The following is a 26,272-nucleotide window of genomic DNA, read 5'->3' as shown; positions in this document are numbered from 1 at the left end:
TGAAAGTCTGCTCTCCTAAAGCCCAGAGTAGAAAACTTGCTGCATACCTTCCTCACTTCCCCAAGGATCTTGAACCATTTCATGGCCGCTGCAACCAAGGTTTCCCTTGAGCTTCACCTTTCTCACAAACACTTCCTTATTGGTGAGAACAAGATACAGCATTGAACCTCTCCTCATTGGCTCTTCTATGACTTGGAGAAGGAAGAGTTATCATCAGTGCATTCCAGGAACCTCCTGGATTGCTTGTGGTCTGCTTTGTTGTCCCTCCAACAGCTGTCGGGGTGGTTGAAGTCTCCCAGGAGGACCAAGGCTTGGGAATGCAAGGCTGCAGTTTTCTGTCTATAGAGCACCTCATCCACTTGCTCTAGCTGGTCTGGTGGCCTGTAGCAGATCGCCAGTATAATGTCACTTGTCCCTGCCTTCCTTTTAATCCTGATAATATGCTTGTTGCATATACTAGTTCTCATATCAAAGGAGAGAGACAGACATCTCCGTAAGTAATTCAGCTCATCATAAAATAGCTGTCTGTGAGGGAGAGTAGGTGCTTATTTCGTCCTGGGATGTAGAGACATCTGTCCTCTTTTGGAGTCAAACGGATGAAGCAAGGTCAGTCCTTTCTAAGCTGGCAGATGAGGGATGTAAGGAGCAGCTGTCTATAACACTGTTCTGGAAGACAGGAGAATGAAATCCAAATCCCTTCTGTGTTTGATTTGTTTTCCTGTCTTCTAGGACAAATGATTAACAACTAAGCTGAAAGGAGACATTCAGAAATAAAGATCTTTCTACATCCCAGGTGAAACTTAAATACATGGCTACTGTAGCAGAACTTGAACATGACCAAAACACTGTGGCTGTGGATGCATCCACTCCATCTGTGATGAATCCCAGAACACAGCAACTTCACGTGAGACCCTGCAGAAGGTGTAAATCTCTGCTTCAAACTTCAGACAAAACATATTTTAAGCACATCTTGTGATATTGTAGTTGAGTGCTTCCAGCTACATGTCAAGTAAATACTACTCTCTCCGTGCTGACTCATGTGATGCTCAGGTATGCCTGAAAAATGCCGGCAGGGTCTAAGTATGCAGGGAGCACAGTGAGAATACACATTGATTTGAGGTTCCTAGCAGGGTAATAGAATGTGCCACAGGTCAGTCACACTAGAAGTGTGCATAGTTTCCTCAGAGTTCAGAAGCCAATATGTGGACTCGTATGTTGAAGACTTCACTGACAGAAACTTGGATGCAGAGGTCTCCAGACACAGGTAGCCTAAAAATTCAGCTAATGTGTCAGGGGAATTTTTAAAGTTTCTGGGTATTGTCCAGTGATTAATATTCATACGTTTAAATTCAGCCCTCTCCATAGCTTGTACTTGCCTTTGAAAATGAGATTTTAGAAATCATTATATAAGATGCTTTTAAAAACTACCCTCTCATTTCTCTAGAAAAATGCAGATTTTGTTGGTTCAAACAGAGCCTTAATTTTCATAACAACAGGTTTGCTTAAAACGTCGTGAAGAAATAAAGAAGGAGGATATAAATGCTAATCTTTTAGGGCTTTGATCTTTTTGAAAACGGAATCCAATTAAACCCCCATATTTGCTAATCTTTCTCTTAATAAAGTTGCTGTGGGTGTTATCAGCTGTTTAAACCACGAAAACATCAAGAAACAGTGTGATTATGTTCAGATTTGTGTTTAGATTTTTGCCATCATAATCCTATGAAAAAACTGCTTGAATGTATTTAATATTAAAATCAGCAAATAATTTTAAAGGACAGAATGTAATTAACTTCTTAGATATATTTCTAGTTTATACTATGCATAAGATGTATCACGAGTGAGAGATATAGCTGAAAAAGACTGTACCGTGGCTAAAGAACCAAACACAGAATCAGCAGAGTTTGATTCCATTTTCACATCTTCAGCAGACTTATTGTGTGACCTTAACCAAAATATTTAATTATTCTCTTCCACAGTTTATCTCTAAAAAGGAAATAACGAGTCAACTTGCTGAGAGGTTGTGGGAATTAATTATTTAATATTTATATCTTCAGATAGAACAGAGATAGAATTGAAGAGTATGATGAATGATCAACGTTATTTTGCTATTAACAACCTCTGAATTTATAGCCTGGCTATTTTATTGTACAAAAATTTTCACTTTTTATAGTCCTGCATATGGCAACTACTCTGCCTGAAATGTATTGATCAACAAATGCAAAGTCCTTCTCTTGCCTGTCAAATCTAATTAATGCTCAGAGTACTCTCAGAAGTAGCAGAGAACAATAACATGCAAGTCTACCTTCATTGTTGTCACCTGCTAGTTCTACAGAAGGATGAGTAAAGGGTATCTTCCAGATAATGTATATTACCACAACCTGAAGGTTTTAAGAAACCTAAACCAATACAGAGCACATTGACTTAATATGCAGGTCCTGGAGTCTGAAAAAAGCTAGGATGCCTTCTGCTTCTGGTCAGAGTAGAAAAGCATACTCACAGGTAACAGAAAAGATTTGTTTTGAAGGTGATAGGCTCCTGAAGCACAGATCTGGCCAACGCAGCTGCTGAACCTGGCTATCTCAGATAGTATATTAAGCAAACCACTCAAGAAGTAGTTAAAAGAAAAATGCCGCATATATGCCCCAGAGGTGTGCCAAATGCACTGTAATGGGTGCTAATGAACTGTTCAGAGAAATTACAGAGTAATAGTCATGATGTACAAGTACTGCCATTTTAAATCAACAAATAATTGCTAACAAATATCTTTAAAAAAAATCCTCTACTTATTTTCAATATACAGAGGTAAATAATCCTTTTAATTCAAACATTTTTTTGTAGCAGTATTTCATGAATTATTACTTTGAATTGGGATGTGTTGACAAAGTTCTTCAACTTCTTTAAATATCTGATGCAGCTGAATGAGTTGAACTTCCCATCTGATTTAACTGTCAACACAAACTAGGAGAAGGTGGCGTGTATCCTTTCTGGTATTAAAAGGAATGAGGTGTTGAATAGACGATTGCTATCCCTGCGGCTGTATCTTAAGACGAGTCCTGCATACCAATGTCTGTTCCTGATCACAGTCAGGGTACACAGCAAAGCCCAGGTTAGCTCACAGCTCAGTTGTGGCGTCTCCCTACAAATACACAAGGAAAAGTAATTTTAACTGTAGAGCTCAGGCACAGTTTGAAGAGCAAAGAACTCATGCAAATACTTTGGAGAAAAAAAAAAAGAGAAAGTAAAACTTCATTATTTCCTAGTAAGGCACCCAACAGGTTTAGAATAGACAACAGAGAAATGCAATCAATTTGTCTATGCTATTCTTATGTCTGAGGATGATGCCACTGAAAAGGGAGTATATCAGTCTCATATCTTAATATGAAGTTTTTACAAATACATTTGATTCATGTCTTCATGAACAAGGAGGTCCCCTGTGAAAGGAAGATTAATGGCATGAGCCTTGGGAGGCCATCCATGGTGTTTTTTAACCCAGGGGTAATAGTAATGAATTAACCTATGATCTTGCAATTGTGTTATAAGCAAAAATTATGCTTTCTGAAAGTAGCAATCTATATGGGTTCCTGAGGCTTGACTAAACTGTCTAAATCATTTTTTGTGAACTCTGAGTGTGGCAAAATTAAAACAATTTTAAATACCCTAACCTATATAAATGCTGTACAGGAAAGATCTTCCACCTCTGGCTTGAATCTCTCCTGACAGCATCAGCTTTGTTTCTGAGTAGCCCTAGATTGTGCCTTGCAATAAACAAGCATTAACAACCCCAGCTGCCTGGGGAAGCTTATATTTTTTGATCTTGACGAACAAATGAAAGTCCTGCTAGTTATAAAACATAAAAAGAGAGTAAAAGTAGGAGAATAAGAACTTCTTGAGAATAAGATCCCAGGTGTGATTATCCCCAATGCAAACATTTCACCCTAGGGCAAAGATCTTTTTGTCCAGTAAGGAGAAAAAAGAAAATACATGTTCATGCAGAAAAGCCTAATATCATTATTAAAAACATTTTCTTTAGCATGAAGAAAAATCTAATGTTATCATACAAAATATGTAACAAAAAATAAAATTAGTGGATTAGGACACTATCATATCTACATTTAATTTGCATAGATGTAGTGTCATGTGGGGTATGTATGAAATGCGATGACATCAGAAATGTTCTAAAGCTTATCTATGGGCTTAAATTGGACTGTTTAATCTGAACTGGTGTAAAAAGGATGCAGGGGAGTGTACATATGACTTTTGCATATACAAGTCTTCTCTACCTTCTTTCACAATAGGGGTCTAAACGACAGAGGTACCAGCTAAAATGTTGCAGATTACAAGGAGCTCTTTATAAGTCAACTGCCAACACCAACCCAGGATCTAAATTCCATCATGCAAAAAGGCCATTGCAAACATGAAGTGAAAAAAAATCCGAGAAAATAAAATCTGTCCCCAATAAACACAAATCCAAATATGATTTATGGAAGTGGTGAGATAAAGAAAATATTAGAATAAAAAATTTAGGAAAGTAGGGAACAAAGATTACTATTCACTTATTTGGTTAAAATGATAATGTCACCTTTGTCATCTAAAATGGTATTAGTAACATCCAAAACTATAAACCAGTTTTACTGTTATGAAGAAAACCAATGTCTTTCAGGACAGAATCATAACCTCTTTTATTAAGCTCAAAGACAATTAAAGATTTGTAAGTGTGGACATTCTTAAATTCACAAAAAATAACATAGAGAGGAAAAAATTATGATTACATGCTGTTGAATGACAGCTATGGACATCGAAGTCACTGACCATGACAAGTGAAAATGACAGATCTGAACCGCATAATAAATAAAGCCCAAACGTATTGAGTTAACTAAGGATGTAAAGAAAAAAAACCTAAACCATTATTTTTGACTTAAAGGTCCAAAAATTGGGAATGCCCTTAGTAGGACAAGATGCCCCTACCTCAGACCAGTATGATTACATTTTTAACACGTCAATTACATTTACAGCCCTGGATATACATTTGCAACCTATCAGATTAATCTAATTAAGTAAGTGTCAGACATGATTTGAAGCAACAGAAGGAAGCAATGCAATTGGAATACTAAAAAGGCACAACATGTTTATCCCTTTTTTTGCATGTTGTTCTGTCCAACACTCCCCTGTGTTTGTCACACCTCTTTGATCCAAACTCCAGGAAAAACAACCACACGTGTGAAACATTAGGTGTTTTATTTTGTAGACTCATAACATTTTTTTCACCTTTCCTATAATACCATTATGCATTTCAGTCATAGTTTAGGTCATCTGAAATTTAAACAAAAGAGTTTCATCTTTTTGTGAAGTTCAAAAATGTTAAAAAAGAGTTGATTTTTATATGCTTCATACACATTAAAATATTTCACTCGGTTGACTGTCATTGACTATCTCAGAAAACACCACAGTATAGTTCCTGATTAGCCTCTGGTTTCCTCTGGATTATGACAAATTTTTCTTCAACACTGAGGAGGTCAAAGCCTTTTGAATAGTCGCAGCTTGATACTGTGTAGGGCAAGGATTTCAACTGAGTGTTGTAGCTTGTGTTTGAACTGTTTGGTCTGCTAAGGATACAGCTAAGCCTGTGCCAAATATACAGCACATTTTGGAGGACAGCTCCAGGAGATAACCACTATGCTGCATATCCTTATCTTTAAGCAGTTGAAAAAATCTTGGGTTAGAGCATTTATTAGATATGCACTTATGAGGCCAAATTGTACTATGGGAAAGTATAATAACTTAAAATGAAATTAACAGCTACTTGCTACAGTGAGATTTCCCAGTGAGTGACTCTCTTGGATACCCTAAGCAGTTTCTTACAGAAAATATTGGAAATAGATAGCAGCACAAAACCTTGCAACTTGCTAAGCTTGCTGGCTGCCCCTCTCCTCCCTTTTCTCTCAGTGTCTCTGCTTACACCTTCAGGGAAATGAAAAAATGAGTGTGTGTCTTTGTTCTCTATTGCTCCATCTCAATGGCATCAGCTCTCAGTCACTCTCATTCTCATGAGCTTTCAGTCTGATCGCATCTAGGAATTGTGCTTATTAAGTCACCTAAAACAACAGTTTACAAAGATATCGCTAGTACAATGTACATAATACAGAATCAAGGTCAGGTTGCTTAACTTACATGTTTTTTTCAGATGTTTTTCACTTTCTTACTGCAAATGTGAGCCTGGGGACTGGAACAACAAACTTGATTCTCTCAGAGATCAAAAATAGAGTAATTAAAGTAATTTCTTCAGCTCTACCTGTGAAACTGGGTTTTTAGACTGGGCTTTTAAGATCTTTTATTGCTGTTTTGAAGACTTGTTTTGTGGGTTTTTTGTGTTTTTTTTCTGAAAATGCTAGCTAATATGCAGACAAAAAAATTGGAGGGCACTACATTATCTGATAAATACTAAAATGCATGTAAATAGTGGTTGTACTGTAAAACATATGTGGAAAAGAGTATGCTTAAGACTGCAAACAGAAGTTGACATTTGCTGATAGCTCTAATCTATGCTATTATATATCACCACAAATATTGCCACCTTTTTTTTTTTCTCCATCATACTACACAGAGAAGATTTAGATCACTGGGAAATCTGAAATATCTTTTTGTGTACAATATATTTTATTATGAATGCTATCAGCTCAGTGGAGTCTGCCTTACACTTTTTTGTTACGAATGTTGTCTTGCTTATGCAATAGATGATGAAGAAAGCCTACTCCATAAGTGAGTTGATTTGGGTCATGAGTGTAGCTCAGACTCTGCATGAGCACAGAGCCCTCTCCTTTATAAAGGTGTATGGGTTTGGCTGGCTGATATACCACTTAGTTACTGTTTCTAAAATTGTATAGAAATAATATATCTTTTGGCAGGTTCCTCGTTAACCCCATCAGAATAGAAATTTATTCTATTTGTATTATGAACATTCACATGCAAGAAAACTTGCAACAGGGAGCATTTTGCCTGAGCCAAGGTGCAATAAATGAGTGCTGCAAAAGATAAGAATAAAGACAAAGCAGAAGTAAGATCATACCTTTAAGCATGCATGTCCAAATTGCTTTAGAAAGCTTATAACAGTCCTACATTAGCCATCTTGTTTGCTGGTGAATTCATAACAGAGTACTCCTTTTTAATTTTTTATTAACTTTTAAACTTTTTTTTTAGTTTTCATTCCAAACAGTGTGTCTTTAGGTGTTAATGGGAAGATCAGCGTTAGAAAGCTGTTGTAATATTAAGGGGCTACCTAGTACGAACTTGAAAGATGTTTGCCACGTGAATAAAGGTAGACATGTTTCAAGGTGATGTAAAATAGCAAAACCACAAAGGCTGACTTCGATGTGGTAAGAAACAGAGTAAGGAGATAGAGCTTCAGAACAGAGGCAAGCCTGCTGTAGTAACTGACGCGACTGTTTAGGCAGCTGGATTTCATATGAGCAGAAGTGTGCAGTGACGAAACTGGTTAAAAACCCAAGAGCAGATGAGGTAGTTAGCAGCAATAGCAGGAAAACACAATGTAAACTCTTTTGGAGGAATGAGTGGTTGTAGATGGCCTTAATATGGCAACAAAGGCAATGGAAAACGAGGAACTGAAAATTTCCTGTGGCAAGTAAATGGGTCACTGTTTTTCATACCATTTGGATTGTCTGAACACTCTGCAAGTACTACCTCATGGAAATCCGGTCTAATGGTGAGAAGGGGTGGACCATCTGGGTAAGAGAAACACAGAGTATTCCTATGGCCACACACTTAGTAAATGTTTTCATTGCTGGTCCTGATTTTATTCCCTATATTTCCAGAGTACGTTAGTATTTTTCTATTTAGCAAATATTTCCCATTATGTTCTCAAGTCTCCCCCGTTGATTTGTATTTGCTCAGTGCTTGCTGCATCCCCCGAATGATGCGAATTCTTTAAATCTGATTGCATTATTTATTAGTTAAGTGCTTTTGACTAGAAAAGTAACTTTATATAGCCTCTGAGGTATTGGAACTTGTGAAGATACTGTTTTGACTGCCATGGAGGCCAGCATTATCTTCTCTTTTCTCTTCTACAGTGTGGCCACCCCAATGGAGGTGCTCTCCCCTTGACCCTTTTAATGAAGGGACTTTCTCTACAGGATATGTCCTCTTTGAGCATAGGTGAGGAGGAAACTTTATAAAAAGTATTTATACTCAACAAGTAGAAGTTAAAAGATATGTATTGCCAGTGCCACAGATGGTACTTGTATGAATTATGTCTCAATAATTGCACTGTTTCTAAGTTATATCATTTTCTTACCCATTTTTCCATCAGTTTTCTCCATCAAATCACAGGTACATTATCTAAATGCAAAATCATCCTAAAATTACCCTAGCACACTACAGTCCTTTCCCAAACTGAGTTTCCATCCCAGATTACATTTCACAAATCAGCTTTCCATCCTTCAACTACTCACTTCTCTTCACTTTAAACATTAATCTCTGAGGTGAAATCATCTTAAACACTTTTTGAAATAAATTCTGCACAGGAGTTAAGCCTAATATCCTTTGCTCCGAACTCAGATAGATCTTCTATGCACTTCTGCAGGCAGCAGAGTGGCCATTTTTTTCTGGTTCTTCTCAGGAGAATTATGCTTTTTCTTTCTGCAGTATATTGACTAGAATCCAACTCCTGGGGTAATATTTTTTTTCTAATGAAAGGGAAAACTGGAGAATGACAGAATACAGTGCTCAGTGTCACTTGTCTTAAGAACTAGAAAAGGGTTCAGGCAACTACAGTTTAATGGTGCAATGCTGAAAACTTACACACTTGGAGCCAAGTATAACTTTGCACTGAAAAGTGCACTGTGTTACTGGGAAGTGGAGAACTTGCAGCAGGGTTTGCAATATTAACTCAGGTGTCCCTGTTCCCTTGAATGAATGAGACATCTGGAAGCCTCCAAGAGGGATTTGCACCTGTTAGTAGGTGAAACACTTCGATACTTAAACCAGTCCAGAGGAGGCTGAATCTACAACATCATTTCTGTTACAAGTAGGCATCTACTTGTAGGTAGCCACGTCTCTTAAACTAGAATATAGTCCCTGAAGCCTAGCTCCTGAACTTGGCTACGAAATTGGGTATTGACTATACTTTGTTTCCTTTAATAGGAAAGACAAACAACTGTTTGAGCACAACACTTAGCTGCAATGAGTAGCCTCAGAAGAATGTCCAAACCAACCAGCAGTAAATCATTGTAGAAAGATGGTGAGATAACTTTTCTTTTTTTGCCCTGTTGTAGCTTGTCAGACAAGAATGTGAAAGACATGGAGGCAGTTTAAGACCTTAGCCTGAAAGGCTTTAATCTTGCACATATTGGGCGCACAGAACTTCAGACTCAGGTAGTTTCTCTTTCAGCTTGCTTAAGCTGATTGACGGTCAATTCACATTTCTCATTAGAAAAGGTGAGATCACCATTTCCACCACAGGCTCTTGTCTGTTACTCTAAAAAGATTAAATAAATTCCTTTAAATTACTATCTGAAATGGCATCACTATATCTAAGAAACTTTTCTTTGCATGTTGTCTGTTGCTTATCTTAATTTGACTTTTTATTTGGTCAGCTTTCTTCTCCTCCTCCTCCACCTCCTTCTTCTTCTTCTTCTTCTTCTTCTTCTTCTTCTTCTTCTTCTTCTTCTTCTTCTTCTTCTTCTTCTCTTCCTTCATTGTCCCAATATATTTTGATACAGTTTCTTTCTCTTTTTTCTAGAATTGACTTTTTTTTGCTGTTTCTTTTAGTCTGTAATATATTTTTTCTTATGATCTTTCATACCCTTTATTTAACTACTTATGATACAGATATACCCAGCTCATGAAAAAAGCTCATTTAACAATGATTGATAACAATTAATTGACTTCAAGACACAGAATAATTTTAATATAGTTTGCAATGTAAGCCAAAAAGTTTGTATCTATGAATCACTAGAATCACACTGTGTTTCTCCACAATTCAAATGACTATAAAGATGTTAGTATTCCTTAATGCACTAAGTTTCTAAATGAACTATAAGAATAATTTCTACTAATGCACATTGGTAGTTCTACCAACTGTTGCTCACATGCGTACAGTTAAGCACATGAAAAAGCATTTAATCGGAATAATTTTAAGACAATAATCATTTTTGTGTAGTTATTTAGAGAATATTGTTCTGGACCAATTTGGACTCATGTTCCAGATTTTTGTTTGTGAATGGCAAAACTAAGACACATGCACATCTTTCTTCACACCTGCATATGAGTACTAAAATTTTTGGCACCTTCACCAAAACAAAAAGATCACCTTAGATAGCTGTAATATGGACATTATCATTGTAGCTTGTCTGTATGATATGTTAAAAAAATATGTGGTTTCCTTCCAGAAATTCTACTTGAATGAAGAATTCATAAGTTGCCAAATTATAGCTTATAAGAATATTGGCACCAGCATACATGATTGTATCCTGTGTCCTTTGAAGAGACCGCAGCTACATGTAGGTAAATATGACAGCTAACAGAACAGGCTTAATAAAAATCAACAATATATTTGTTTGAATAAAGATTCCATGATCAGGTTATTTACTAACAGGCTGGCAACTACCCAAGGGTACAGGGCCTTAGAGAGAAAGAATACCCTACACATACAGTGAAGACAAGTGATCTATCTAGACTTCTGTAAAGCCTTTGACACAGTCCCACACAACACCCTTCTCTCTAAATTGGAGAGATATGGATTTGATGGGTGGACGACAAAGTGGTAAGGAACTGTTTGGATGGTCGTATTCAGAGAGTAGTGGTCAATTGCTCAAAGTCCAGATGGAGATCTGTGACAAGTGGTGTCCCTCAGGGGTCCGTACTGGGACCAGTGCTGTTTAATATCTTTATCAATGATATTGACAGCAAGTTTGCAGATGACACTAAGCTGAGTGGTGCGGTTGCCACACCGGAATAATGGCATATCATCCAGAGGGACCTGGACAGGCTGGAGAATTGGCCCTATGAGAACCTCATGAGGTTCAACAAAGTCAAGTGTAAGGTCCTGCACCTGGGTCATGACAATCCTCATTTTCAGTACACGATGGGAGATGATGTGATTGAGAGCAGCCCTGCAGAGAAGGACTTGGGGGTGCTGGTCAATGAGAAGCTTGACATGAGCTGGCAATCTGCACTCGCAGCCCAGAAGACCAACCGTGTCCTGGACTGCATCAAAAGAAGCGTGGCCAGCAGGGTGAGGGAAGGGATTCTGCCCCTCTATTCCTCTCTTGTGAGACCTCATGTGGAACACTGTGTCCAATTCTGGAATCCTCAACATAAGAAGGATATGGAGCTATTGAAATGGGTCCAGAGGAGGCCTACAAGGATGATCGGAGGGCTAGAGCATCTTCCATATGAGGACAGGCTTAGAGAGTTGGGCCTGTTCAGCTTGGGGAAGAGAAGGATCCAAAGAGATCTTATAGCGACCTTCCAGTAGCTGAAGGGGGACTACAGGAAAGCTGGAGAGGGGCTATTTGTAAAGGCTTGTGGGGATAGGACCAAGGGGAATGGGTATAAACTGAAGAGGGGCAGATTTAGACTGGACATTAGGAAGAATTTCTTCACCATGAGAGTGGTGAGGCACTGGCACAGGTTGCCCAGGGAAGCTGTGGCTGCCCCATCCCTGGAGGTGTTCAAGGCCAGGTTGGATGGGACCTTGGGCAGCCTGATCTGGTGGGAGGTGTCCCTGCCCATGGCAGGGGGGTTGGAAATGGATGATCCTTGAAGTCCTTTCCAACCCAAACTATACCATATTCTGTGATACTGTGATACGATGATACTATGATACTAAGACAGGTTGAGATTTATAGAAAATATTGTTTTAGAATTTGAGAACTGTTGTCTTGGGAATATATAGCAACACAATATTTCTGCTAAATTTCTGCAGTACTGCACGCTACAAGCCTGACCTGTGTTGGCCCTGGAATTTTCATTTCTATGTACTAGGGCAAACTATATACCTTACAGCTATTCCCTGCTCACTGTTTCCTGTTGTTCCTTAAAACACGGACATTTGACACACATGAGTTGGCAGTATTAGAATTAGCACAAGATAAGTGACTTTTTGCTGCACTTTTTTCTCATCCACTTAGGAAGATTAAATGATGTAGAACAAATTCTATATGCAGAAGACATTTCTTTTGCAAAAAATTATAAAATGCTTAAATCCTGTTGTATGAAACTTTTCTCTAAAGTGAAATGCTCTTTATGTTGCAAATAGGCAGTTCCAACCAGCTCATGTTTGTCTTTTTGTTGGAGTGTCCTTCCAATGGAAGTGATTTATGCCACCAAAATAACGATATAGCTAGTACAGTCTTTAGCACTTATCCAAACAAAATAGTTGCATTGCAAATAGTGTGTTTTTCTTTTTATACGCAGAAGAATTAGACTATTCTATCGCTATGAAAACCGACAAAGAATCCTGTTCCTACCTGACAGTATTGCCCTACCAATGAGCACACTATTGCCCTATAGAAGAATCCAGATTAAATTACGTGAATTGAACGAGTAAGGGACATTATCTACAATTAAAAAAATAAAATAAAATTGGTATTTCACTATAATCTGCAAGTGCGTGATGGGAAAAGGAATAGTGAGAAAGAATAAATAAGTACATACAGCACTTAACATTTAAGTTAAATTGGTTTTCTTTTAAATATAAATTCACTTTTAAAATTACAAAATTACAAAGACATCAGTTACAAGAACTAGTAGTAAAGATCTCTGCTGAGCTTTGCAATTCCACCTATAAACAGCACTTCTCTGTATCTGCCAACCTTTTTAGAGAAAGGATACTTAGTTTTAAATGAAGGAATGAAATAATTTTTATATAATAATAACATTTTCTTAGTTTATAGATTTTAAATCACAAGTATTCATGATACACTACTAAGCTGCAAATTAATAATCTAAACTGTTCAGTGGTTCCATGAAATGCTGGTGTGGACCTTTTGTAGTCTTACCAATCCAGTCTCTATCTTCATAAACAAATATTATTATCTACCATTTTTGCCAGAAGTTAAGAAAACAAAGTCAAAACCGAAACAAAACCCAAAGTCTAATTTCACTTGCAACAGTGTGTATTTTCACAAAGACTTGAATGATAGAATTATTTGGCTTGGCTACCAAACCTGTCCTATCTATTACTTTTAAGCTAATGAGAATTGATCAGATGGATGTAGACAACTACAAAGATGATCAGAATTAAGACTATGACAACCAAAGTTCCTTATAATAAAAGTCTCCTTTTTTGAAAGCAGAGGTGTTAATTTCTGTGGAATGACAATTAAAAAAAGTCAAAAGCTGTGTTCTGCTGAACAGTTCTTATGTGGAAGCACATAAAAAAGGGTGATGGTCTCTTAAATACCATATTAATTTTTTGTGCTTTCAAACTTGCATTTTTTTATCTTTAACAAATAAAATGAGCTGAAAACTACATGGAATTCAGATAAATATATGATTTCCACTGCTTTCTCTAAAACTTGTTAAACAGTGACACTATGGCCTTTCACATGAAGCTTTGATTATAGGCACATTCAGGCTGCAGTACGAGGGAGGTGTGTGCACCTGCTTGCCATTTTGCATTGCAAAGAGGCCCATTGATTTCAGTATGTCAAGCTGAGCCTCTGAACATGTCTTTGCAGGATCAAAGCTTAGCTGCTTTCTATTTCAAACAATAATACTATGACATGCCTAGGTCAAACTTCTTTTCTGTTTCAACAATCTGTTTCTGTAGTTGATTTTCTTAAATAGCCTGTTATATATCCTACTGCACATAATTAAGTTTGTAGTTCAGACTCATATTTATTTAGTGATTTATTAAAAAAAGCTGGTTATGCTGTGTTGCTAGTTTTGTCAGGAAAACATAGAATGAGTAAAGCAGGTCAAAATTTTTGCAGGCAAAATAAACCCAAAACAACAGGTCAGGTAGCAACAGAGAAAACTTATTTAAAGCCATAAGAATAAGAAAACTTAGAATGAAATTGGAAAGACAGAAACAAAATTGTTTTCCCCAAGATTAAGTGCCTACGAATTGCACAACGCAAAGATTGGCCAGCTATTTCAATTTAGAGCATAACATAGCTATTTTTCAAAGCCTTGAAATAGCTCCATAACCAGACATAAAAAAAGTAATGGAGTAATGCACAGCGAAAAACTTTCCTTACTTCTATCTAACAGCATCTGAAAGTGCAGGCAACCCAACGAGACTTTTGTGCCTTATATTTTAAAACATTTGCAGGAATCTTACCACATGACTGTCTCATCTCAGAAGACTTTTCTTTCTTTTATTTATACCTACTTTGTGAATTCATACCATACGGGTTTGCTAGGTAGAAAAGTCAATGTCTTTAAAACTGATTTTCTGATGTGTGAGCTTTGCTTTGTAGATACAACGGAGAGTAGTCAGATTTTTTGTCAGGCACTCGTAAATCAGTCGACCAGGCCTGCCTGTGGTGGAGGTTAAACTGGTGAATAGTTAGAAACCGAAATAAGCTTTATTGGCTGGCATAGACTCTAATAGCTTAGAGACAGCCAAGAAATCTCCAGTTTACAAAACTACTATAATAATCTCAGGTGAATTAATCTTGTCTCTTTTTTATTCCATTCAGCCTTCAACTTGATTATTGCTTGGAGAATATTATGCTTTGCATAATTCTGCTTTTTGTCCCTGCTGTCAGAGGACAGAGTGACCTGTAGTATTTGGGAGAAAAACGGTACGGAAAGTCCTTTTCAGTCTGCACAGGTCTGGCAGGTCACATTCTCAGGTTAAATACGTTTTTCATAGGAGTTAGTATCTACACTATTGAGCGTGTATGAACTGAAAGACCTAACACAGAAAAATCCAGTTCAAATGACTGAAATTTTATAAAGTGACAAGGAACCGAAGAATATATGAAGTATTAGCTCTGCCAATGCCAATAACATGGCCTTGAGGTCTGGAAGTTTACTTTTAAGCACTCTTTCACCTCTTTTTCACCTTCTGAAGACATTGTCAAAGTTTCTGGGTGGTGGCACTGATTGCTTTAGATTTATCCAAGGTTTCTTCTGGAGCGAGTGATGTACTTTGCATTTTTTCTAAGATCCTGCCTTCTGGTTTTGATGATCTATGGACTCTTCCAGATGGTGAACAATCTTCATAAGGTAAGACAATAAATCATAATCAGAATAAAAACACTGTAGTCTGAGACTGAGTGGGAGCAGTATGGTTTCCTGTGTCTAATGATCTTCCAGCTATGTTCCATATACTGGAATTACCAGCTCATCCACAACATACTTATCCTACTGATGCCATGCTTTATCTTCCCCACTGAAATTTGCAGCACTTTTTTTTCCCCGGTTGCTCTACTGACTAGCAATTAAATATAATTAAAGACAATTACTTTATAATTTGTCTGTGCAACTGTGTTGTCTCACCATTTGCTTCAAACTGTGCGTGATAATCTGTTATCAAATACAATATGGAGTAAAATTCGTGGTGATGCAGAGGAATGTAGTTTTGCAACTACTATCGACAATAACAGAAGTCACACAGCTTGATCTTTTTAAAGCTTGCTGGAATTTAAGTGTTAAAATATTCCAAAAACTGTTTAAGAAATTCACCTCTGTCAAGTGAAAATCAGTTTCTCCTGTACCAGTTTTGGCCAAAAAGTTTTTAGCTGTCTTTCAGGATAACAATGCCTTTTGAATAGATGATCTTTGACTTTCCTTATTCACTGAGCACTTTCCAACTTTTGTGCTGAGTGAGTCAGAGGTCCTTTGGGAAAAATACTATGTAATCATGTAATTAAAGATTTAATATGCATATTCACATGAGGGTAGACAGAAGACTGACAAACAGCCTTGATTCTGGCATTTCCTAGCTCACAGTGCTTTGGCTTTCCAGCCCAATTAACATTCTCCAATGTATTTTTTGTGGGAGAAGAACTGATTTATGTGAGTGAACATTTGTAAGAAAGGTGATTCAAATAAGGAAAGGAATAGTCTGAATTAAATTCAAGTACTGCACAACTTCCCAAGGAAGGTCATTTCATTGTGCGTCACATAGACCAAGAAACCTATTTTTTTCTTTACTCTAAAAATGCATTGGCTTGACATCATCATGCCATTGTATCTTTTTCTTGCCTTTGAGGCAACTTCTCTACTCTTCATTGTAGCGTGTAATTATTATTCCTGCCAGGTATGTTCAACTATGGCTGTCTAGATATTCAGCTTGTAGATTAAAGGAGTGATTTGACTGAATTACCAAGTTAGTCTACAGAAGATTAGGATTTGGACTTCAGTAGTTTAAAAACAGGGCAATAGCACCTTTGGAAGGATTCTTACAGGCTGTTAATCAGCTGTGCTAATTTTTGGTAGCCGAGAGCCTGTTTGGTGCAACTGGCTGCATTTTGAATTAAAAAATATACTCCTAAAAATATGTATGGAAGCTAGATAATAAGAATTGTATAATCTCCCATTTCTCTTTCAGTTCCACTACTGGGTCTATCCTGCCTTGAGGAAACTGAGATCTTTTCTGATTAAGGTACCCTTGCTCAGTTCTCATTCATCCCAGCAGCTTGGTGGACATTAACTGAATACGAGTTCATTAGCTGTGACCATACATCAACAGGCTAGGACTTTTTTAATGCTACAATTCTGAGATTACATTTGAGTCTTCAATTGTCTTACTAAAATTAAATGGGAAAATAGAAGCACACAGTCAATTGAACATATGAACTCCAGCTACTGAGTCATAAAAAGATGACATCTTTACCATAATTTTAACATTGTGTGAAACAAGTAGCAGATACTTCTCTTAGTGAACAAAGCTCCATCCTTTTCTTAGCATCTGGACCTGTAGACTTCTAAAGCAACAATGCCATAATAAAGACAAAGGTGCCCGCCATCTGTTCTGTTTTATGAAGATTATTTGTTGCCCTTGTAATCCTGGAAAATTTCCAGCAAATGTTCAGGCAAATTTGAGTATAGAAATAATCGAGCATGAGGCATAGGACCATTACTGTGTCTGCTGTGCTATAAAGCATGAAGCAGCAAGGAAACACAAAGGAGAAGATAAAAATCGAGCACCAAGGAGAAGGAAACAAATGTTAATAGAGATAAAGGATAGTTGGCATTTTTATCTGTTTTCACTGAAAAGTAATAATTCTATGCATTGAAAAAAGCAATGTTAATGTGACTTCAAAGCCTTTAAAGCTAGAAAGTATGGTGTTGGTGAATTCCTCATCAAATGCACAGGTGTCCCTGGTGGTTTTAGGAGAAGCTGCACTGCCTGGGTGGAACTCAGCTGACTGTGAGGTCTGGAGCTTGTGACAAAGATGATAAGATACTTACATCATGTGTAAAACATGTGCAAACATCTCTAAAAAAGGATATGGAATGAATACATGGACAGCACTTCAAACTAGGAATAAATTATTGTAAAATCATTAGGTTTGGAAGAAGAATTGACAACAGGTTAACAAATAAAATTTCTATCTCATTTTATCTTTCCTGTATTCACTGACTGTTTGAGGTTGTCCAGGCCTCGCTACGAACTAATGAGGTGCTCTCACTGTCATCTGTTCAGAAGTGCAACAGAAACAATTTCATACTTTCCAATGAAATGTCTTCTAGAAATAAAAAGAACCAGGTGCAAGTATATCTAGAAAACATTATTCTGCCCAATAGAGTCAGGTTAAGAGGAATGGTGTTTTGAGCGAGACAGAGAACGAATGGTTCTATTTCTATTCAGAGATCAGCACAGTCTTCCTCTATGATCATGGGGAAGACTTATATGAGCCTGGATAGCTGGCCAGAAGTTGAACATCTACAGATGCCAGAGACCCTTATAATCTTTTTTATTAGGCCTTTTATGGTTTGTTTGTTTATTTGTTTGTTTTTAGCTTGAGTTCTTCAAAATTTTGATTGGAACTCTATGAAAAGACAAGAAAGAAGTTTGAATATGTCAACCAATCCTCAAAACTTGAATGGTAAGAAGTCTAAAGTTTCCTTTTAATTTTGTTTGAGTTTTGTGAGCTATCCTTAGATGTTTGGTTCTAGAATCTGGAATCAAGCTAATACAAGATACAGATTAGAAAGGTCATGCAAAGTCAACGCTGCTATCTCAGTTTTCCATCAGTATAAGTATGCTTACTCTTCCAATGTTCTCCTGAATTGCTGTTAATGTGTTTGCCCAGCCAAAAACCAAACTATTTTTTATCTTGATAAGATAAAAACAAGGTTGTGGTCCATGGTGAAGACAATATAAGCTGCCAGAATTTTCAGGGTTACTAGAGTACTAAGAATACATGCTGCAGTTCAGGATTTCTTTAGATGTTTTTGCTTTTTGTAGTTAAAGCCTCTTTTCATGTTAAGATATGCATAAATAAACTAAAATAAAATCGTATGTAATGAAGGGGTGCTTTTGAAGATGCATCATAAAAAAGAAATAAAAGAGACAACACCTCTCTGTACTACTCAGGGGAGAACATACTCCTGAACATGAAGGTTTCAGAGGATTCTGATAAAAACAGAGCACGACCATGAAATGGAAGCAAAGGGATAAAAAGTCCTGAAGGAATTGATTTATGAGAAAGATCAAAAGTGAAAACAAATCTATATCTAAACAGTGACTAAGGATAAAATAGAGCAATAGAAGTTGGCATCTTTTATAGCCATGCAGGGAAGTGTTACTCGAATAATATGGGGGGTTTGAGGAATGGCAGCCCTGTGAATTAATTCCATGATGATCTGGTAGAAGAATTAAGTAGGCTGACTAACAGTAGAAAAAGAATGGGATAAAAAAAAGGTAGTGATTGTATACAGGGACAGAGAAAAGAAGACTAGACTTTTAATTTCAAATTCGGAAGCATATTAATGTTAAAATGGAGCCGAGAGAAAGAATTAGTAGTGCGGTCTCCTATGGTGGCTGCACTCAGGCTACATCACTTGCCTTTTTTTTCAGTGATCACCTTTATCACACTGAGTGAGGAAAAGAGAAGGATCATGTATGCCCATGATGCTAAGTTGCTTGTAAGGCAGGAAAGACACGAAACCTTCATTCACTGCATGGGACTGTGGAAGGAATTGAATCTTGCTCACCGTAATTAGTGCCTAACTTTCCAAACTCACCTCCTGTAATTATTTGTTGTATGAGGGCAGATGAAATAATTCTCTAGTGACCACAGATATATTGCTATCCACCTAGAAAAGAAACCTTTTGTTGACATGAAATGAAATACTGTAGAGCTTTTCTGGTGCGTGAGTTGATGGAAAGGTCTTGATACCAGGCTCCAAAGGGCACTCTTGAGTTTATGAATTATAGAGTTTGGCAGGTACATATGTAGAGGGAAAAAAAGCTGGGATGAAGGTGTTAATTTTCTTTTTTTTCTCTTTTGGATGACATGAAAGTCTGTGGATACTCTAGTGAGGTAAAAACACAGCATGTGTATGAATGGCCATGCCTACCAATGACAAACCTGGCTCCAGGATTTTGGCATTGATAAAACACTACGTGGCTTATCAGGGAAGAGACATATATTATCTGAAGATTCAAACAGATTCAAGATATTCCCTGGCATCTCTTCAACGAGAAAAACTTTTAAAGATGTCTGTCTGAAGATGACCAAGACGTTTCTTTGTGAGGGGTGTTTTGTTAAGATACAATCTAATTGTGTGCTAATAGGCACAGCTGCAATCCAGAGGGTCCTAAACTGGCTGGAGGAATGAGACAGGAGGAAGATTTCTAAACTCAACATCAAACGCCAAGTCCTGCGCCTGGGAAGAAGACCCCTTGCAATGATATAGACTGAGGGCTGTCTGATTGGGGAACAGCTCTGCGGAAAAGGACCTAGGGTCTTGGCAGACAGCAAGCTAAGCATAAGCCATCAGTGTGCCTCTGCAGGAGAGAAGGCCAAAGCATCTGGGGCTGCATGGGAGAAAAGCCAGTGGATCAAGGGAAGAGGTTATACCCCACTATTCAGCACTCAGATGACACCTAGATTCTGTGGCTAGGTTTTGGGTACCCCAGTATAAGATAAACTGACAAATTGGAGACAGTGAAGAACCACCAAGATGCTCAGAGGGCTGGAGCACTTGCTCTGTGAGGAGCAGCTGAGGGACTGGTGTTTTTTGATCCTAGAGCAGAGGTTGCTTTGAGGGCACTTAACAACTCCCTAGACGCAAGAGGAGGTCATTGAGAAGAGCAAGATATGATTGTCTCCAGTGGCACATGGTGAGAAAAAAGGAGACAATGAGCATAAACTGAAAAGACAGGTTCAAGCTAGATATAAACTTTTTCATCCTGAAGACAGTCAGGCAACGGAGTAGGGTGCTCAGAGATGTGGTATAGTCTCTGTTCTTGGAGATTTTCAAGACCCAGCTGGACACAACCTTGAGCAACCTGGCTTGACCTCAGATCTGAAACTGCTTTGAGCAAGAGTAGACTAGAGTTGTTGTGAGGTCCATCCTACCTGAATTCTAGAATTCTTAACCAATAAATATCAAGGACACATATAAAGCATATGCAAAATTAGGTGAGAATATTTACAGTAAAACCAGAAAATAGTCTCTAGGCTGACTCCTGTAGTCTTTATTCAGGTGAAATTGTCAGTTCAGTTGGGTTATCTTGCATGGTCTGGGCAAGTGAAATTTAGTGAAGGATTTAAACGAGAGTACTACACTGAACTGAAATCAGAGAGGACTGTAGCTAATGATTTTACTAGAGCACTAAATTAAATACCCAAATACGCTGAAAAGTATAACAGACTTCTCAAATAATTTCAGTAGGACTTCAATTCAATCTTATTTAAATGAACAAGCTAATTTCTGCTCACAGTTACACTGACTTAAGTGCTTGCTTTTCCACATGTTTGCATATGCCAAAAGGAGTACATTCACTAATATTCCATAATAGTAGCAACTGAAATATAATGGTTCAGTGTACAATCAAGGGAAAATGAGCTGCACAAGGAACTGAAACTACTCTTTTCAGATTTACCTGCCTGATTTATAAAATCTCTAAAAACCAAAACAAAAAAGTCATAGCAGAAAAAAAAAGTATATTTTTTAATGGATTGCACCCTAGAACAAGAGTCACTTTATTAATTTTATGTATTATTTAATCAAGAAATACAGAACACTTGTTATGCTACCATGCCATTTTAAAAAGCATGTTAATCATGCTCAAGTGACTTACAACACACTTTCCCCAGGCTTCATTTTGTATCTAATTTATTTAATCCAACAAGCATAACAATGCAGAAGGCAAGGTAGTCTTTTCTAGTTTAAGCAAAGATGTGGTGGGGAAGAAACTATAAAATTTAATTTTTGCTTGATTTGACATCCACAAAATTATTTTAAGTAGAAGGACATCATTTTTATCCTGTAATTACCTTTGTCAACATTGCCAATTTTGTGCCTAGGCTTTGTAAACAAAAAAATGCTTATTTTTTTTTTCCTGGTTATCTTCCCCACTGCCAAAAATATTATGTTTGAAATGAAAGGTACTCATGGTACAGCTGGAAAATCTACATTAAAAATCTGTTTGCGGTATCTATATTAACATACCTTATTGTTATAACAAAGGTACAATGAAAGCAAATTTGTTATGAACTGGATGGACTCAGTAAAAAGTGTACTCAGTGTAAAAGTGGATGTAGATTTTCTTTTATGTTTACTGTGCTGGTTTAATATGTGTTTTCTCTTCTCTGCCTTTCACCTTTTGGAAGTTATCCAAGTCATCTCAATATTTGAACTGTACATTTGTTTCCTACTTACTTTAACCCCCTCCTTCCTCTCCCTTCTTTGGTACACATTCAACTCCCCTTTATTCCAACCCATGACTTGACATTTGTTACTCTAGTAGTGGATGTCACAGAATCAGTAATATTTCATGACAGATATACCATGGAGCAGGAGAAGCATGCAGACTATTGAAAAAAGGAACAGAGAAAACTTCAGTATTGTAGTATGGGAGGGCAGCTGAGTTGAAAGGAGAACACACAGACAGTTCTCATTGTCCCTTAGATATCAGGAGCCTAGAACTGATAGATGGAACAGCTCTGTGAGGGATCATCAGCAGAGAGCAGCTGTTGGGATGGCCTTGTTCAAGACAAATAGGAGGAAGCCAATGTTATAATATATAAAATGTCATAAATATTTTTTATATATATATGCACTACTGTTGCTATTATAATTCATTTCTTTGTGTTTCTGGTTTCAAAGCCAGAAAATCTCTAATAGTCCTTTCTGTATATTTCGATATCAGAATTGATCTCTTTTTAAATGCTCTATTTTAGTTATCACCATAGGCTGCGTAATTAAGAGACTATTGTGAGTAGCTGAAAATAATGTCTGTGGAAGATGTTAAAAATTTCTAATCATGGAATTCATCCCCGTGGAATATGAAAACGTAAAGTAAACAAGTCAGAGTACTGTTAAACTTTTATTCTAAGAACAGGACTGTGATTAAGTCTGTTATACACGGAAAAAGACATAAAATTATTTATTACAGCTATACTCAGAAGTCACATAAGAAACATGCTTCTGAAATTATATTCTAATACAAGGGTATATACTTTTCTATCACAAGAGATATGATATTGCTGTCTTCTGATGAAACAATTACTATCTGAAATCACTTACAATGTAAAGTGACGAGAAGTATCACTTCTCCTAAACTGAAATTAAAGATGGTAACACCTATTTTTTCAAAGCTGGGTAGTTTCCAAACTATATACCTTAGGATTTATTAAAAATTTCCATCAAGCAATTAAGGATAACATGTGTCATCATCACAAATAATGAGGATATTTTGAACGCAAAATATAAACATTTACTAATATTTATTCAGGACAGGAAGAACTGAATTTACTGGGACTTTTTATGAGGACTTGAAGTACTTGTATGTCATAAATTATTAGAGAAATACTGCATTCTTTCTGATGAAAACATTTAAATAAACCAAGTTAGCAGAAAACAAGTTGTATTGGCCTGCGTAAATCACTGTGCATAATTTCTGTCTTAAACTGATGGTTTTTAATATAGTGACCTGCTGTGATTTTAAAACATGGAGTGTCTTCTCCTAAGTTTTATATTAAAGCACAAAGATTTGAATCTTAATTTTTGCCAGTCTAACTGAACAGGTGGCCACACACTACTGCCATGGATATAATATAAACCCCTGGTCAGCTGAGATCAGCTCAGTTATATTACCCAGATTTCCCAAGAGAAAGCGGGATCATGCTTCAACAAAGTTAAAATAAAGTGGCAAACACATATCTGAAAGAAATAAATACTGCCCATTACAGGTACACTATGTAGGCCATATAGTAATGAAATTTCATAACAGGAATGTAATTTGGTTGTAAAAATGAATGAAATTATGGGTGTGGGATAACATAACATAAACAGAAAGCTTTTTAAGCATGAAATGCTCAGAATAATGAAGAAGTTACAGCTCAGAATGGAGAATCACAGCGTATTTCCACAGAGACCTTTGTGAACAATTGCCCTGCACAGTAGACTTTAACAAAATATTCTATTTGGCTCTTGTTTTTAAGGCCCCTAATGGCCGTCTTTTTTTTATTTCTTAATATTCTATTAATATCTCTATAAAGAAGGAAGATGAGACATCAATGTGTGCCATCATATGCATATTATCACAGTCTCTAAACAGCTTCTTTGCATTCCAGTGCTTGTGCACAGGTTTTCGATATTCAGACAAGAGCTACTGCTTATGCCATGGACTGAAATACCTCAGTTTCCCTTTATTTCTATGTGTTTCCTCTCGTATGAAGCATAATATAGATTTTTAGCAATACAGGGGAGGAGGGGACAAGCCCTGTCCTGCTGATTGAAAATGATTCTGCAAGAGCCATCCCACTGGTAGTTCACATTAACAAAAACCAGGCAAGCAAGAAAAGACACATTTGTTGTGTGACTCAACGCACATTTTACTAAAGGGAAAATTACCTCTTAAAAGTGTATTCCTGACACATTTTGGTGCACATGTAGGCACACATATGTTAATTAGAATTTTGCGATTTCAAAAGGGAAATACTTCAAAAGCATGTTTACATTTTGAGTTGGGTCCTTCAAATCAGGTACTAACATTTACAGTGTTCTCTAAAATGCTATGATAGATGTCTTAATTTGTAAGATCACATGCCATTTCCCAGATAAAATGCTTTTATATCTTCAGCTCTGAAGAGATCTTATAATTATATAACTTATTTTTCTTAGTTACATTTTTTCAGTTTTTAAGCTATTGCTACATTTCGTAATTCTAAACACATTTTATATTGAACCACATTTTTAACATTTGCATTGATCAAGTTTTTATGTGACCTTCCCTTTTTCTGATCCACATTTTGACAACTGTCTCTGTGTACATTTATTAAACCAATAGCCAGCAATGTTTGTGTTTTGCAGATAAATCCCTGTATTTGACCTGTAATCTATTCATATACTATTTCATAAGTATTGTGTAGATTGAAGCCTGAGCATGTTTTGTGTTTCTTTGCAGTCTATTGTCTAGAATGAAAATAGCAGATAGTACTTTCTCCAAGTACTGAATATGTCCTCAAAATATTATTAAACTATTCAATTAATGTAAAACATTTTAAAAAATGTATTTAGTACCATATATATCATTAAATGAATACAAATATAGAGACAATGCATCTTTTTGTCTTTGCAGGCTGACGTTTGTGATTCCTGTTGCAAAAAGCTAATACAACTTAGTGAGGCTCAGAAACAATCAAATATTTGTGCGGAAACTCAAAGATCCTTACCCAAAGAAAATGTGACAAATCATTCTGCGTGTAATGTAATGAATATGAAGATAAGGAATGAGAGCAGAAGGACAGACTAATAGAAGTAGATGAGTTCCCTCCATACCAGGATCAGACCCTTGTCACAACTTGGCTAATGTTTGCTGGGATAGATCCAAGTCAGGATTATCTATTAATCTATCTAGGTAAATAGATAAAACAGATCTATGTAGATCAATGACTAATAAGATTCTAGTGGGCATAACAGAGGAATAGGCTATCCAGAAGGGATTTAAAGGAATGGTGGAAAATGGATAGCTATTTCTAGAATGACATACAGGCAGAACACAGAGGAAGGAGCAGGTCATGGGAGAAACAGGAACAAGAATTGGAGGCTGAGGTATCCACATTAAAGAAGGTGAGGTATCCACAGAGTGTGCAGGCAGAATTACTGCTAAATTCTGCACCTGAAGGACTGGATAGCAAGATGAAGGGAGTGTACACTGAGGTATAATCCTAATGGTGGTGAAAAAGTGAACAAAACTTGGGAATGGCGAAGAAGAATTAGAAATGATCAAAAATAAATTGAAATGGTAGCAAAAGCTTGTCTAATTTAATGTGTATGACACAAACAGAAACAGAAATAAATGGTGCAAGGTGACAAAATCATTTAATTTTCAGGTTTTAGGAAGAAAGTTATAGCAAGGATAATAACTGCTAGAGAAGATACAGTTGCAATTTGTTTCTAAATGCATTGTGCTCTGTACTTCAAATGTGCAACCATATGGATCCTTTATTATAGGTCTATATGGTGACTCCAGCTGTGGTTTACTTAGAGACTGATTATTAAGTTTTTCCACAGAAATAGTTTACTGGGCACAGAGTAAAATGCAGTCTCCAAGAACATGCCCAAGTGACTGCCCATAGGCTAGAGAGGAAATAGTGCCTAAGATAATGCTTGATTTGAGCAATGTTACTCAAAGGCAAAGCATTACAAAAATACACAAATCTTGTAATGCAATACTTATTCCATGCCCAAGAGCTTCAGCATTTTTTTTTGGTGCAAGACTATGGAATATTTACAACTGTAATATTTAATTTCAAATAATTTAATTTCATTTCATATGTTAATTTTCTAGTGAAAAGAATCTAAAAAAGTATCCAAAGAAGGGCTGTGCTAATTCCTGAAAAAATAAATAGCAAAAGGACACAGTCCTACGTTCCTACAGGTCAAGAGCCTGAACCTGTGAACATAAACATGCATCTCCATACACATCTGGATTCTTCAATCGCCTTTGCTTTGCTACTAATGAAGTTATTCACTGCTTGGTGAATCCCAGATGCAGAGCCAATGCCTGATCCCTCTCCCATCCCTTCTGAGCTGTGAGTATGGAGGTGCAAAGGGTAAGTCTAACTTATTTGCCTGCCTGAAAACTTTAGTTCAAGAAAGTAAGTTCCATTAATTGAAA

At 36.8% G+C, this 26,272-nt stretch overlaps 1 protein-coding gene across 3 annotated transcripts in view; it reads right to left on the bottom strand.

Annotated features, from left to right (window-relative positions):
• FUT9 (fucosyltransferase 9) overlaps positions 1-26,272 on the bottom strand; it is a 108,671-nt gene that overhangs the window by 31,195 nt on the left and 51,204 nt on the right. The window contains exon 2 of one of the 3 annotated variants that reach the window (XM_054064057.1): positions 2,860-3,136. The exons of the other annotated variants lie outside the window; for them this stretch is intronic. The gene's annotated coding sequence lies outside the window, so the exon portion shown is untranslated. The remainder of the gene's footprint in view (positions 1-2,859; positions 3,137-26,272) is intronic. 3 annotated transcript variants of the gene reach the window in all.

The sequence above is a fragment of the Cuculus canorus genome, chromosome 3, assembly GCF_017976375.1.
Source record: "Cuculus canorus isolate bCucCan1 chromosome 3, bCucCan1.pri, whole genome shotgun sequence".
In the NCBI taxonomy this organism is placed as follows: Eukaryota; Metazoa; Chordata; class Aves; order Cuculiformes; family Cuculidae; genus Cuculus; species Cuculus canorus.
Note: the sequence above shows the minus strand (reverse complement) of the source record. Positions and strands in the feature narration are given on the sequence as shown.